This window comes from Schistocerca nitens, chromosome 3 (genome assembly GCF_023898315.1).
Source record: "Schistocerca nitens isolate TAMUIC-IGC-003100 chromosome 3, iqSchNite1.1, whole genome shotgun sequence".
NCBI classification, from domain to species: domain Eukaryota; kingdom Metazoa; phylum Arthropoda; class Insecta; order Orthoptera; family Acrididae; genus Schistocerca; species Schistocerca nitens.
In genome coordinates, this window is record NC_064616.1 from 151,908,654 (window position 1) to 151,924,605 (window position 15,952).

General features: G+C 43.8%; 1 pseudogene; it reads left to right on the top strand.

Moving 5' to 3' along the window:
* Positions 1–786: 786 nt before the first annotated feature.
* LOC126250365 (5S ribosomal RNA) lies at positions 787–904 on the top strand (annotated as a pseudogene).
* Positions 905–15,952: the final 15,048 nt, after the last annotated feature.

A 15,952-nucleotide genomic window follows, 5' to 3' on the forward strand; every position in this document is an offset into this window, starting at 1 on the left:
CTTCCGAGCTTATGCTTTGAATATATAGCAAGTACTACTAGTATACTCACACTGAAAATGGTACCGGGTAATGAAGAACTATATAAATTTCTGTAGTTGCGCAAGTACCAAACAACTTGGAACCTATTTCCTCAAGCTCCTAAATATCAGACGATGCTCTTATCGTACAACCTAACTCATCAGCAAAATGAATTTGGAAATGGGTCGTGGGTGATTAAACTTGTAAACTTGATACACATTTTCTGCAGTCACCATTAAACCATTTACATATGACGTAACTAGTTTTAGAGGCCTACTCCATTTTTCAAATGTCGCAAAGACCACTTGTTGTGAAGAGCTGACGCTAAACAGTCGTCGTGAGTCGGCAGTGTTTCGTAAGAAGGGCATACACAGCTACCAGTCATCTGTGGTAGTCATACAGACCACTTCAAGGTGAGTGTGTTTCATTGTTGTGTGAGGAAGCGGAACTTCTTTTGTTTACTCATCAATGGTGATGGCATCCTTCTCGGAAGAATGACGATGGGACGTTGCACAGCATAGGGTTATACGAATGGTTGCAGGAACTTTTCAGTTTCCTCTAATGACTGCCTTAAATAAAATTTAGCTGTAGTGGAACAAACGTATGTTTCATTACAATTTACTTTTTGGCAAAATAAGAAATTTCGGACGCGTAAATCTGGGAGAATTTGGCATGTGGCATTCATAGAATCATACCAAACACAATTAAAATGATACTGCTACAAATCTACTCTCCGATCTCTACTGACCGTATTCCATACTTCTGTAGCCAACGGCCTTGCCGCAGTGGTAACACCGGTTCCCGTCAGATCACCCAAGTTAAGCGCTGTCGGGCTGGGCTAACGGTTGGATGGGTGACCATCCGGCCTGCCGAGCGCTGTTGGCAAGCGGGGTGCACTCAGCCCTTGTGAGGCAAACTGAGGAGCTACTTGACTGAGAAGTAGCGGCTCCGGTCTCGTAAACTGATAAACGGCCTGGAGGGTGGTGTGCTGACCACCTGACCGTCCATACCCGCATCCAGTGACGCCTGTGGGCTAAGGATAACACGGCGGCCGGTCGGTACGGTTGAGCCTTCCGAGGCCTGTTCGGACGGAGTTAAGATTTAGTTTGGTGAACTTCTGATGGTGAAAGAGGTGCTCAACGTAGAATGACGAGCACACATTTTTTGACGATTCGTTTCGAGCCTCAACGTGACTAAATTGGAGTTTGACGTTCCATCAACTACGAGTACTCGTACTTTAGCGACGGAGCACAAGCTCGTTGGAGAACGAAATCTACCTTGTCCTTTTCAAGCATTTATTCATTTAGCTTTTGAAAGACTTGTATTATGGGACATTTAAAGAGTCACAACACATAAAATATAAATTTAATATGCTTAGATCGCTCAAGGCACATGGGTGTTGGAACGATGAGCTCCTTTAGATCATCAGGGTATGCTCCAAGCTCACATTCTTCGAGAAGCTGTTGAGAAGATTGCCTTGTAGATCCACAGTCGCAAACTGCTCTTGGAAAATTTTGCTACTTGCATTTATTTTCTGCACAAATACTGTACCTCATGACAATTCTGTTTATGTTTCTCCGTATACGAGGAGGGAGTTGAAAAGCACTGATAATTTGTTACGGAGGTATTAGGTCACGTGCCGGCCGAAGTGGCCGTGCGGTTAAAGGCGCTGCAGTCTGGAACCGCAAGACCGCTACGGTCGCAGGTTCGAATCCTGCCTCGGGCATGGATGTTTGTGATGTCCTTAGGTTAGTTAGGTTTAACTAGTTCTAAGTTCTAGGGGACTAATGACCTCAGCAGTTGAGTCCCATAGTGCTCAGAGCCATTTGAACCATTTTTATTAGGTCACGTAGATTTTAAGGCGCGTTTTCATTCTACAGTTCCAACCATTTGGAATTCGTAGGAACCGTCCCAGCAATGGTTTTAAGCGATTTAGGGATGCCGGAAGAAAGCTAAGGGTGGACAATGGGACGGGGATGCGCACCAAAATACTCTCAGGCAGGAGTAAACCTTCTCAACCACTGCACAACCTCGTTCAGTCTATCACTAAGTGTGCTTTTAATATTACAGTTATTTACACAGTCTTTGTGAATGAGACCATTGCAGCAAATATCCGTCCTCGTCGCGCAATGCAGCCTTAGTCTTTATCGACTGATTCAGCAGAACCTCGAATCTGCGGTCAGAATTTGATGCTACACGCTGATGTACATCTTGATATCGGTTAACAGTTGGATTATGCACATCTGGAATCCACGTCTGATTAGTCTTAGATACCATCAACCTTTTTCCTGTGAATATTCGTCCTGTAGTAGTTGGGAATGACCTACTACGTCTTACATTACCTCCAGCATAGTTTGCTGGAGTATCTTCCCATGAGTTTATGCGTACACATACTTGCAAAACTGCTGGATTCTGTGCAGCATTCTGTGCGCAGCAACAGCTGATTCCAGTTTGGCAGAATTAAGTGTACTTAACTGTTGGGCTTTGCGGAACAATAGGCCTAGCACACGTATGCATGGCGCGAAGTTCTCTCGATTTAAGTCCGTTTGATTTGTTTCTTTGCGGGCATGTAAAAGGTTGGTACAAATTACGTACCAGAGAAGAGCTGACGGCTGAAAACATAAACAAGATGAACGCAATACTGAAATTCTCGGTACTGTACAAATATCCTGCCTTCTTGACTATGGCATCAGAATTAACCGTTATTGTCTCTTCTGGTGCTATTGGAAACTCTGACATGTTGAGATACGATCAGAAATATTGTTAGTTGATTGGGAACAGATTATAATTACGGGTTCCAGTCCTACAGCACAGTCTGCCCGAAAATTTGAATTGTCATCAGTAGTATTGCTGAGATCGAGAATCTCAGTAACAGTAGGTAGTTTGGCTGAGGGTTCAGAGGTCAGAAGATGAGGAATAGGAGCACAGAAAGATAGTAAGAGTTTTACACTGGTTTCAGAAGAGTGACAGTAAGACGCTTGAATAAGACGTGAAGCATGTCCATATTCTGACCTCCGAAAACAACCTCATTTACATACGTTGTTTATTGTGAAAAATATGGTACATGAATACATCGTTTTATCGTATTTTTTAGAATATCAGCAACATTTTAAAATTACAGTTACGATGAAATTTGACTTCCAGTTGTTTCTTTGACAGCTTTTATAGAGCTGCTGGAATTTTGACAAAACTGGAACATGTTCACGTTACACGTCTTCATTCCAAGGATTTTTAAAGAAAATTCCTGGTATGGACAGAGTACCTAGAAATTTACAAAATATTTCCGGTTCCTGCGTTGCTAGCAGTGGAGTTGCTGATTTACTCATCATCTTCAGCAATGTATCCCTCGTCTCCTTCATTTAGTCCATCCTTTGAATCAAGATAGAAGGCATGGTATATAGGGGCTACGTAAGGAAGAAGATTATTGGGGGTTCTTGACGTTATTGAGACTATCTCCTGCTGCCTCTGCTTTTCATATATGCAGCTCATGAGCATTTTTCAGGGTTTCTCTTCTCCCTTCATTTGCAACGTAGTTACCAAATACTTGGCAAGTCTCATTTTTGTAGTATGGAAAATCTTAATTAAAACTTTATCTATAGCATAATTAAAACTCTGTATATAGCATATTCGTTAATGGACTGTAATTTTCTTCTTAGTCAAAAACCCTGAAACAAGACGGTAAGCTGGAATTACACTCGTAAAGCACAGTTTCGTTTTTACTTACTTTAATACTGTCCACAACTATTGTAAATCTGAAACTCCAGACACAATCTTCCACATTCAACACTCGATGGAGATGGCTTATATTAGTGAAGAGAGATATCTCCTTTCTTAGACGTAGATAAAACCTGTTACCTAATGGCGGGAAAATGTGCACCCCAGAACACGGTGTGTTTTCTTCCCTGACACTTCTCTGCCTTGGTTATAAGAAGCTATAACTAACTCGAAAATGACAAATTTGGATATGTTCCACTTTTTTAGTCAAGCTCCTTGTAACTATCGTCCGTCTTGCATTGTAGCTCGAGGCTGGGGCTTAGATGAGCGTAATTCTTGATGAAAATGTCGTTCAGATACAGGGATAGCTTATTAATAGTAGGTCAGAAAGTCTTGAATGGCAAGTTTGCAAATGTAACAGAGATGTTGAAGTGAAGCATTGACTGACCGACTGCTGGCGTCTGCTTATCGCGGCTCATACAACTGGTACTTTGATGTCTCGAGTGCATTTGAGCGAACGGTACCAATCAGGCGAGAAGAGAGTCCAAGCGGGTACTGTTAAGGAAGAAGCAGCTACTATGACTAGCTAGGTCAATGAGACGTGGCGACAATTGCTGATCCATAAGAGGGCCAGTGCCCTACAGAAAAAGTCATGAAAGAAAACAAATGATTCAGTACACCGACTAACGACTTGGCAAATGCCGAGAGAGTAATAATTTCATCTCTCTTAGCCGACCGAACAATGGACACCGCAGAAATTGTAAACCTCTAACTCCTTTTTAAATTTAATCTGAGTACGTAATTGGTATGATCTCAGTGTTAAAACCCTGAAGATATTTCCCTTTGTATGCAAAATTTTGATAAACGAATGAATAGTAACAAGGTCTAAATTCTGCTTATGAGATATTCGGATGTAGAGAGGAGTTTTATAACAATGATAAATATACGAGATGTTTAACCTATGTTTGAGTAACACATGATTACGATCAACACACCGAAACCTGTTCACAAAACCTGAAAGTTTATTTTATGCTCTCTAATAGACAAAGTGCGTACAATGGAGATGTAGACTCCACGTTGTATAGCCTAATATCTATTTACAAGAAATACTCATTACAATAGTCTTTCTCAACATATTCCGGACAAGCACGTATCTCGAAGTTGTCAACAAATCAGACCTACCTTATACCTATCGTAATATGGATGCAAAGAAATAAATATATCATCTGCCAATGGCGGCTTGATTAATTATCAATTCCATTGAAGGTAGAAAATATTCAGTTAAGTATGTTCACATCAACTACGACTTTAGGCAAATGGTAAGTAAGCACGTAATCGTTATAAATTATCAATAGCTTCGGGATGAAAATTAACTGAACAGATGATGATGATGATGATGACGATGATGTTTGGTTTGTGGGGCGTTCAACTGCGCGATTATCAGCACCCGTACAAATTCCCAACCTTTGCTCAGCCCAATCTCGCCAAGTTCATGAATGAAGACGAAATGATGAGGACAACACAAACACCCAGTCATCTCGAGAACTGAAGGGAATTCGAAGTCACTTTTTGATGGGGCACACAACGCAAACAAACACTAGTTTTTATATTCTGTTTGTTGTTAAGTTACAACACGCGACGGCCAATGTACAATAACGTGGAACTGCCTCGGAGGCGATACGAGGCCAGTAGCGTAACAACGTCCGCATCTAGAGGGCTGCACGATAGGTAACAGTTGACCGCACGGCGTAGAGTTAAGCCGGGAGGATCGCGTCGCCATAGATATAGACAAGTGTTGACGTCACTGACGTTGACGGTGTAAGTTTTGAGTCGAAGCGCTCAGCCAGTGTTGTAGACTCGTGCCGGAAGCCGACGGTGGAACCTCTGGTCTCGATTTCCGCGTCCGCGGCTAGCGAGCCTTGGCTCAGTCCATCAAATAACATCAGTGGTGTGCCGGTACGGCCAGCTGCGTTTGCGCCGGATCAGCGTACGGATCTCGGTCTGTGTGGACGGCGAAAGGTATTGGTAACTGTGGGTTTACCACACTTTTGATTACAGTTCGAGAAATATACACGACAAAATTATGGAACGACATTACATAGGTGCTCCATGGGACAGCGTGGCCGGCCGCCGTGGTAGAGTGGTTCTAGGCGATTCAGTCCGGAACCGCGCTGCTGCTACGGTGGCAGGTTCGAATCCTGCCTTGGGCATGGATGTGTGTGATGTCTTTAGGTTAGTTTAGGTTTAAGTAGTTCTAAGTTCTAGGTGACTGATGACCTTAGATGTTAAGTCCCATAGTTATCAGAGCCATTTGAACCATTTTTTGGAACAGCGTGCATTACAAGACCACAAATCATTAAAAATGAAACAGCAAGGAACTCCATGTAATCCCTAATCCCCACATTACTATGATAGTAAGGCGTTCTATGCCCTATATTCATGCATGAGTAAATAATGGATCAGTATCGAGCCTTGAACATGGAACAAGGCCTCTAGCTCGAAACAGCGTACTTAATATTAGTCACAAACAAGTACGTGTATAAAGTTGAAAAACCATGAAACATTACCGTAGAGCGCGCTAAGAAGCTACATTCTCACCATAAATTCCTGTATGTCACAGTGAAGACATGGCAGTCGCAGTAAAATCTTTGACAAAGTAGTCAAATTTGAACAAAGAGAACCATAAAAATTGTAGGCTCTGTGATTAGCAGCAGAGGTGGCGGAAATACAAGTGAGCTTTCTCTCTGCGTCCACATGGGCTCGCGAACTCCAGTCTTAACTGCCCCGGTACCGGATTGGACAATAAAGCCGTCCTCACACGGACCAAGTAAGCTAACCTTGACGTGGAGCTGAACGAGTCTTGGTTCAAATGGCTCTGAGGACTATGGGACTTAACATCTAAGGTCATCAGTCCCCTAGAACTTAGAACTACTTAAACCTAACTAACCTAAGGACATCACACACATCAGTGCCCGAGGCAGGATTCGAACCTGCGACCGTAGCGGTCACGCTGAAGCGACTGAAGCGCCTAGAACCGCTCGGCCACATCGGCCGTCTGTACGAGTCTTGTGAAAGCGCTTCCTGACATTTCACGTTGAGGAGCCACTGCCTCGTGCAACGATTGTAAGTTCATCATACAGTGTCACATAGAGCAATCCCATAGTCTCAGAAACAATCCCACAGGCGTTGTCTTATCCGTTTTCGATCTTGTTGAACTCCACAGGCATTAAAGACCGTAGATGAAGAAAGCAACCAGATCACTTTTAAAAACCTCCATTTTAATGCATAATCGGTTTCAGGCTATCGTCCTCATCTTCAGATGGATAACATTTTTAATTAAATTCTATAAGTCACTTGTCAAAGACACGTTTGGTGCAATAAAACTAAACAAGTGAAATACAAATTTACTATCAACAAAGAAATACACGTAGGAATCATTGAACCTACAAAAGGTAATCAAAGTTACGAGTATTTCCATCCTGTTATAAGCAAAAGTTGCATCTTTGCAACACTGGTTTACAAATTTTGTCGCAAATTATCTGGGACTGTAGGTTTTCAAATTCTGATTGCGTTCGTTCCTTCAAATGTTCAATATCACGAATCTTGACGGAATAAAACTAATTTTTTAGTATACCCAAGACCGAAAAATCGCTGGGTGTGATATCTTGGGACCATGGGGGTCATTCATTAGTGTTTTGACTTCAGATCCATTCATCAAAGTCATACAAAGTGTTTCACAATAACTGTCTAGGGGCCTCCTGTTGTCAAGATGACGGAGCCTGGAGTGCGGTGGAGCAGGCCGGTGGGAGCGCTGGGTGCTAATGATACAACATTAGCGGAACCAGAATTTATTACATCAAAGTTCACAACTTCTCTCTGTGTCTGTGCCCAGGCCATCGGCAGTGCAGCGCACGGCCTCGGAACGTGCTGACGCTGTCTCAGCAATATGCGGAGTACGTCGCCCTACAGCGTCCTGCTCGTGCAATCACGGTGTCGGGTGGGCGACGGGCCTCTTTGACGACCGGTGTAGCCCGTACAAGAGGTGTTGCTGCCCTGGAGAGAGACTGTGTATTACCAGAGTTCTCTCGTAAACTTCGAAAGAGTGCGCTTGGGTACTTACTTTTACTTTTTCGTGTCCGGAGGTTTGTTTCAAAGCCTTTCAGGCCAATGTCGGGCCAAGTCCAATGTTTCTCTCTTTTCAAGCCATAGTTCGTCAAGGGTACACCTTATGGGGCAGATGGAACACTGTAGAAGGTGTTCCATATCCTGAACTTCACCACAGTCTCATTTGTTGTCTCCTTCGTCCTTGAAGCCCCATTTGACTAGGTTTGCTTTAACTGGTGCTACTCCTGTTCTGATGCGGTTCAGTGTTCTCCAAATCTTCCAGCTTGATGTACTGCCACTGGGTATTTCTCGTGAGGCAGGGTAGTCCTTCTGAGGCTCGTTCAATTCACTAGTGAGAAATCTCTTGCGGGATTTAAGCCTGCTACGTCCACATGAAGAACCATGCAGCGGGTGGCGCTCGTCGAAAATCTGTTTAAATTTTTCTATATGTTCGTGCGCGATTCTTCGCGATTCAGGAGATGAGAATCCAGCTGCTTTGTATATTTTCCCAAGTGGAGTGGGTCTCATGCATCCTGTTGTTAGCCTCCATGTTTCATTAAGGACTGTAGTGACTTTTTTGGCATGTGTGGATCGGGACCATACAGGGCATGCATATTCTGCCGTGGAGAAGCAAAGTGCTTGAGCAGTTGTTCGTAATACAGTCGGACTAGCTCCCCATTTACTATTCGTCAGTTTTCTTAAAATATTGTTCCTGGCAGCAACTTTTTGGCAGGTTTTTTCTTAGTGATATCTGTACGTCAGTGACCTATCCAGCACGACACCAAGGTATGTTGGTTTGTCCGTATGGTCCAGTTTGTTGCCATTCCAGGTGACGTTCAGCTTCCTGTTTGCCTGTTTTGTGTGGAGGTGGAAAGCGCTAACCTATGTCTTGGATTTGGTTTGAGGGAGTTCTCTTTACAGTATTCAGACATTACGTGTAGCGAGCTTTCTAATTTCCCTTCTACTTCCTCGAAGCTATTTCCTTGCGCTGTAATGGCCAGATCATCGGCATACAAGAAATGGGTAGTACGTTCCGGTGTTGGTTGATCATTGGTGTATAGGTTAAATAGTAGGGGGGCCAGCACACTGCCCTGGGCGAGACCGTTCTTTTGTCGACGCCATCACCTCTGCACGGCGTGGAGAGGAACAACAGCGTAGTCCTTTCACCAAGGAATGTCAGGGATGACTGCTTCCAAGTACTAATCAGGGGCAGCAGAAGAAGCGCACCTCCCAAACACTGTGACAGGTGGACGGTGTGACAAACATCGTCATTTCGATTTAGCAAGCCGGAGGTAGGTGTGTCCAAGACTCCTCATCAGTGGTTGCGATGTCGGCGGCTCACAGCGACCAGGTACAACTGATCAGACCGGTAGTACTCTCAAAGACGGAAGTCGTCTTGGGGAATAATAGCAGCCTATCACCGATTCGGCCTCGTAGCTGGTTACTGCAACATAAGGATGTCAAGGCTCAGTAGCCTGAGTATTTATTACTACTTGCCTGAGGAAAGGACGTTATTCCTGGCTGGCAACGACAGAATGTGGCCCAATTTTCCAGGCCCATCAGCAGTCTTCACTACCTCTCTACTTCGCAAGAATGGCTTTCAGGGCTTCAGCTTGTTGCCTTTTCGCCATATCCTCAGGCTGACTGGCGTACTTGTTAAACTTTATTTTAGTCTCTCTTACAAAACCAAGCTGTGCTGTTAGAATGACGATTGACTTCTCCTCGCTGAGGCCATATTGCTGAGTTTAAGATTCCGGCCCATCAGTTGCACAAGGTGAGGCAATATCTTCTGGTTTTGTTCTGCTTCCAGCAATATCGGCTTTCTGCTTGTGTGGCATTTTGATTGCGACATGGGGCGTTGGCCTGCCTTGCCTTACCTTGGAGAGGACCTCGAGCAAATTTTACATTTGTCCGTAATACATTTCCGCTGTGTAACTACTCTATAACGTAGGATGCGCCTTCTTGTTACCATATCAGCTTTTTCTTAACCGGATTCAGACGTTCAAAAAAGTGGAATGTTTTCCAGTTATAACAAAATTTCTTGAAACATATCTAAGTGATTTACGGAAATGACAGAACTCTTTATAAAAATAATGCCCAGTTAGTCTACCAGAGAAAACCCCTGTCCACACACTCACAGCAGCAGAGTTTAACACTGTCTCCATCGTTGGGATATGTAGAATCCAAATAGACACAGTAGTATGTGTGCATTCTGCCATTCACATTAAAAGTCGCCTAGTCACCCCAAAGAATGCTTTTGTAAAACTTGTGATCGGCTTCTTGTCGGACTATCTACAAGTCGCATAATGCATAATTCAATATGCCTGTCCAGATCACCTTCAATTAGGCCTTGAAGTAAAGGAGGAATAAATGGTATCAATTTCAACTTCTTCTGAATCCTTCATAGTGTTGGTATTGCTACTCCATACTCCTTGCACGCTTTTCTTTAAGATTTAGCAGATTGTTGCATAAAACATCACGTGACGACATTAAGATTCACTTCAGTAGTAACAGACTTTGGCCTACCTGAACGAGGAAAGCCCGCTACCGACCAAGTATCTTCAAACCCTAAATTCATGTTGAGAGTAGCTTGCCGAGATGGACGCTGGATATTTAGAAAACCTTAAACAAATAAATCACGAAGGTAACTGTAATTATGGACATTTTTCTACCACATTTGGAAAAAAATACTTGCTGTTCTGTAGTTAACTTTCTTTTCATTGTCTGTCATATAACCAACAACAGACGACATAACGTCAGACAGATAGTGTCAACAGACGTAAGGGTATTACACACTACTCATGTTTACAACTGACTACCACTACGTTACGCAAAACAATGTCTAGGGACTGTTAGGGACAACTGACTTCTGGGCTACGGTGTGTAATTGTCAGCAGAATACCATCGGCCCCTGAAACTTGCTTTAGTGGACGCCATTTCGTTTTGTATTCGTCCTTATGCATTTTCAGGACGACGTACAAAGTTTTCAACCGTTAAAATTAAACACACTCCAAATAAGCCATTGTGGCACAAAAAAATTCACGATATTCCTCATGTCAGTTGCCGCCTTGACAAAATATGTGTAAAGAATTGTAGCTACTGTGTGTACATAGGAGAAGAAATCATGTACTGTTCTAGTATTCTACTGCTGGAAACAGTTACTACTATAAAATGCCTACAAGTAAGCATCCGGAGCGACCTAAAGTGGGAAGACCATATAAAGTAAAAGCAGATGCCGAGCTGGGATAAATCTTAAAGAAATGTAGTTCATCCTCGAAAGAAGTGATTTACAAATACTACCGATGAAATCCTGTTTCATAATCAGTGATAGCACATCAATATACATGATCCAGTGGGTAATGTGGGAAGCTCCTTGTGGTTAGAATATCACATTCGAAAAATGCAACACGAAAGCTCGGAAAGAAGGCGATGTATTAGTCGCAAGACAGTGGTGGGTAAATTTTGAAGAAACTGCATTCAGTGAAGACTGTGATGCCAACGTATATCTAACGTATCGATCATAAGAGAGATTAGGACATTTAAAAAGAGATATAGACAATCACGTCTTCCTTTGTCACAACGGGAGACAAACTCGATAATACTGTTACAATGTACCCTCTGCTGTAAACTGTACAGTGGTTTGCGGAGTATGTGTTTAGATGTAGATTTAGGCTGATCTCGGAGAATGCTGTTGTCCACAAGAGAGCAATAGCGAACTGCAGATAATGGAGAGTTGGTACAGGGACTGGATGTAAATAAATAGAATCTACAGAAAATAAATAGGAGAACAAATCACGTGTTTTATGATTACACTATTGGTGGAAACAGTAATAGCCATATAATATCTAGGGGTAACCGTCCAGAGTGGTGTACAATAGAATGAATACATGAAGCAGAGATATATGCCGAAGTACTCTCAGTATTTTGGTGAAATCTTAGAGAAAACTAATTGAGTAGCCCAGATGCAAAAGCCGCTAAATGCAATTTTTTTCGATTTTGAGATAAGCACACTACCGTGTAGATTTTTTCAGCTCCAACACGGTGGAATAGGTTGCAGGGTGCAAAACCCGCTATAAACCGTTGAAAATGACTGTAAAATATCGTCTTCGGTAGTAAAAGCCGCTAACTGCACGTTCTCTTCGGGAGAAAAGCCCGTTACATGTCCAAAGATTGAAAAACACGCCAAGTTCAATAGCCATGGCGGTCGCCGTGCAATGTCCGGATGCAAAGCACACCAACAGACATCAGACTTTCCAGTCTAGACAGTCAAAGCTACATTTCAGTTTGTTACGGCTGTAAGGAATATTTTTCTTATTCAGAGTTAGGTTGGCTGCGCTGTAGCGAATGCGCACTCAACAGTGGAGCTCTCACTGCCTATGCGTTGTCGAAATATACGTCGGAAAGCATAGTTCAATTGAACAGCAGGATGTGTGTTGACATATTTGCGTGAGTGTTATGAAGAAAATGAGTTATTTTGTGAATGATTTAAGTGCAGAAGGTGGTACAAACGAAGTGGAAATAACTGAAATAATAGGAATTCTGCAAGAAATCGAACCGGTAGTAATAGTTGAAAACGACCAGAACGAGACCGAGGGTCCCTCCCGGAAAAGGAGGCAGCGTCCTGCTTAGTGGAAAAGAAACGTTTCCAAAACAGAAAGATAAGGACATGAAAAGTATTATTAAAACGAATGTATGCGATGAAAACTCTGTTGACACAAATTGTTATGACATAAGCGGGAGGCTTAGCAAATGTGACTGGTAACTGGCATTTCCAGATTAAAAAAGCCAAAAAAGAAACATTTTCAAAAAAAGCAGAAACAAAAATATTTGTCTAATTCGTGGAGTGCCCTTCTACAATTTTGAAGCTGAAGAGGGGAAGAGCATCATGGACAAGGGAAAAAATTTCAGCAAAGGAAGCGGCCCATACCAGTCACGGCAGGTGTAGAACTTTCAGAAGCCAAGCTCGGAGAGTCATAAAGCATTTTGTGAAGACTGAGTGACCAACGACAAACTCAGATTCTACACTGAGATGTGAAACGAGTAGGAAGGCACTCTAGAGTCGCTCCTGCCCTACCAACCCTCAGGACGAGGAAGAACCCGGAAGCGATTTTGAGTTGATGGACAGTGTTGAGGTCGGTCTCAAGTAATTTTCAGCCAATTTCATTTTCCAGACTTTTTTGTCTCTGCTTTAACTGAGATGCTACTTTCCGCCAATTTTATCATTTTCTAAAATTTAATCGCTGGTTTACTAATATGATGTTGAAAGCACGATGGTGCATTAAATTTTTTTTTAAAAACCTAACGATGAACATTCATTATGTTCTCTTTTTGACGTTAAGTAAGTCCGTTTTTCTTGGTAAAATAATGTCACTTTCGTATTTTTCTATGCAAATTTTGTACAATTTTCAGACTTCTCTTTGAAATATAACGTATTTTTTTTTTACATTCCCAATAATTACATTCCATCCTTCTTTCATTCTTAAAAAATCACCAGATAGCGGGTTTGGCAACCGAATGTTTGTTTTGTAATGGGATCGATACATTTTCAAAACCTGTCAACTGCATAAATCTGGTGAAAAACCCCAAAGTCAATATTTCACTTGAGATTTTAACTTATAAAACATAATCGCAGATCTCAGCCATTAATACCGAGTAATTAATTAGATCTTGCTTATTTTTAAAAAGTAAATGAAGTCTTTAACTTTAGTAGTTTCGATGGGACGAGTATTTCGCTATTATCTCTGTTTCGCTTATCACGCAGTTAGAGCATTTTGCATCTGGGCTACTCAATTAATCTATGAGAGAAGAAGTTGCTTACAAAGCACTTGTTCGGCGGTGTTTTGGATATTGGTCGTCAATCTACAACCCATTCTAGGATAATTTGACAGGAGGTTCAACGAAGAGCTGCATGCGTGCTTCAGTGGCAGATGCTACGAGATGGCTGTTATGCCTCACAGAGACCTTACTGTTGCAAATCCAGGAGACTATGTTGCCGCCTACCACATACGTCTCACTAAATGATCGCAACAAGGAGCTGAAGCTAATACAGAGTTTTACTTACAATCATTCCTTTCTCGTAAATGGAGAAGGGATGAAGGTTAAATGTCAGATGAGTTCTGCAGTACACACCATAAAGTTTCACCCAACTAATTTCCGGTACATACAGTAGGATCGTCCGACGGATTTGTTGCCTTTCTCCCATAAAATACCATTTAAGTTTCTACACCCCCGTTGCTTGTCGCAAGACGCTAATTTGATTATACACTCCTGGAAATTGAAATAAGAACACCGTGAATTCATTGTCCCAGGAAGGGGAAACTTTATTGACACATTCCTGGGGTCAGATACATCACATGATCACACTGACAGAACCACAGGCACATAGACACAGGCAACAGAGCATGCACAATGTCGGCACTAGTACAGTGTATATCCACCTTTCGCAGCAATGCAGGCTGCTATTCTCCCATGGAGACGATCGTAGAGATGCTGGATGTAGTCCTGTGGAACGGCTTGCCATGCCATTTCCACCTGGCGCCTCTGTTGGACCAGCGTTCGTGCTGGACGTGCAGACCGCGTGAGACGACGCTTCATCCAGTCCCAAACATGCTCAATGGGGGACAGATCCGGAGATCTTGCTGGCCAGGGTAGTTGACTTACACTTTCTAGAGCACGTTGGGTGGCACGGGATACATGCGGACGTGCATTGTCCTGTTGGAACAGCAAGTTCCCTTGCCGGTCTAGGAATGGTAGAACGATGGGTTCGATGACGGTTTGGATGTACCGTGCACTATTCAGTGTCCCCCCGACGATCACCAGTGGTGTACGGCCAGTGTAGGAGATCGCTCCCCACACCATGATGCCGGGTGTTGGCCCTGTGTGCCTCGGTCGTATGCAGTCCTGATTGTGGCGCTCACCTGCACGGCGCCAAACACGCATACGACCATCATTGGCACCAAGGCAGAAGCGACTCTCATCGCTGAAGACGACACGTCTCCATTCGTCCCTCCATTCACGCCTGTCGCGACACCACTGGAGGCGGGCTGCACGATGATGGAGCGTGAGCGGAAGACGGCCTAACGGTGTGCGGGACCGTAGCCCAGCTTCATGGAGACGGTTGCGAATGGTCCTCGCCGATACCCCAGGAGCAACAGTGTCCCTAATTTGCTGGGAAGTGGCGGTGCGGTCCCCTACGGCACTGCGTAGGATCCTACGGTCTTGGCGTGCATCCGTGCGTCGCTGCGGTCCGGTCCCAGGTCGACGGGCACGTGCACCTTCCGCCGACCACTGGCGACAACATCGATGTACTGTGGAGACCTCACGCCCCACGTGTTGAGCAATTCGGCGGTACGTCCACCCGGCCTCCCGCATGCCCACTATACGCCCTCGCTCAAAGTCCGTCAACTGCACATACGGTTCACGTCCAAGCTGTCGCGGCATGCTACCAGTGTTAAAGACTGCGATGGAGCTCCGTATGCCACGGCAAACTGGCTGACACTGACGGCGGCGGTGCACAAATGCTGCGCAGCTAGCTCCATTCGACGGCCAGCACCGCGGTTCCTGGTGTGTCCGCTGTGCCGTGCGTGTGATCATTGCTTGTACAGCCCTCTCGCAGTGTCCGGAGCAAGTATGGTGGGTCTGACACACCGGTGTCAATGTGTTCTTTTTTCCATTTCCAGGAGTGTACATGTCCGAGAATGTTAGTATTTTGGTTCTTAAATCAGGGGGACGCTAGTGCCCAATCCTTGGTGGTAATGTGGTAGCTACTATAAAATGCTAATGAACTTTTATATAAGGGGCGCTTAAAATTTTGCTTTCGAAGGCCGCACAGTTCAGAATCGGTATGTCAATCAGGCGAAATTACGGGGAGCATTGAGGTAATCATCTCACCAATACACCAGGCTGGAAATACCCGTTTGGTAAAACTCCACGTCCTGCTGCATCAAGAAGTCCATAACTGCCTGCTACTCTGCGGCACATCCTCGCCTGAAAGGAATCGTGGACCCTTCAAGGCCTTTTTTTTAAGTAGCACAAGGCGTGATAATCAGATGGGGAGAGATCAGGACCATAAGGCGGGTCCTCGAATGTCTCCCACTTCAGTTGACGTAACTTGTG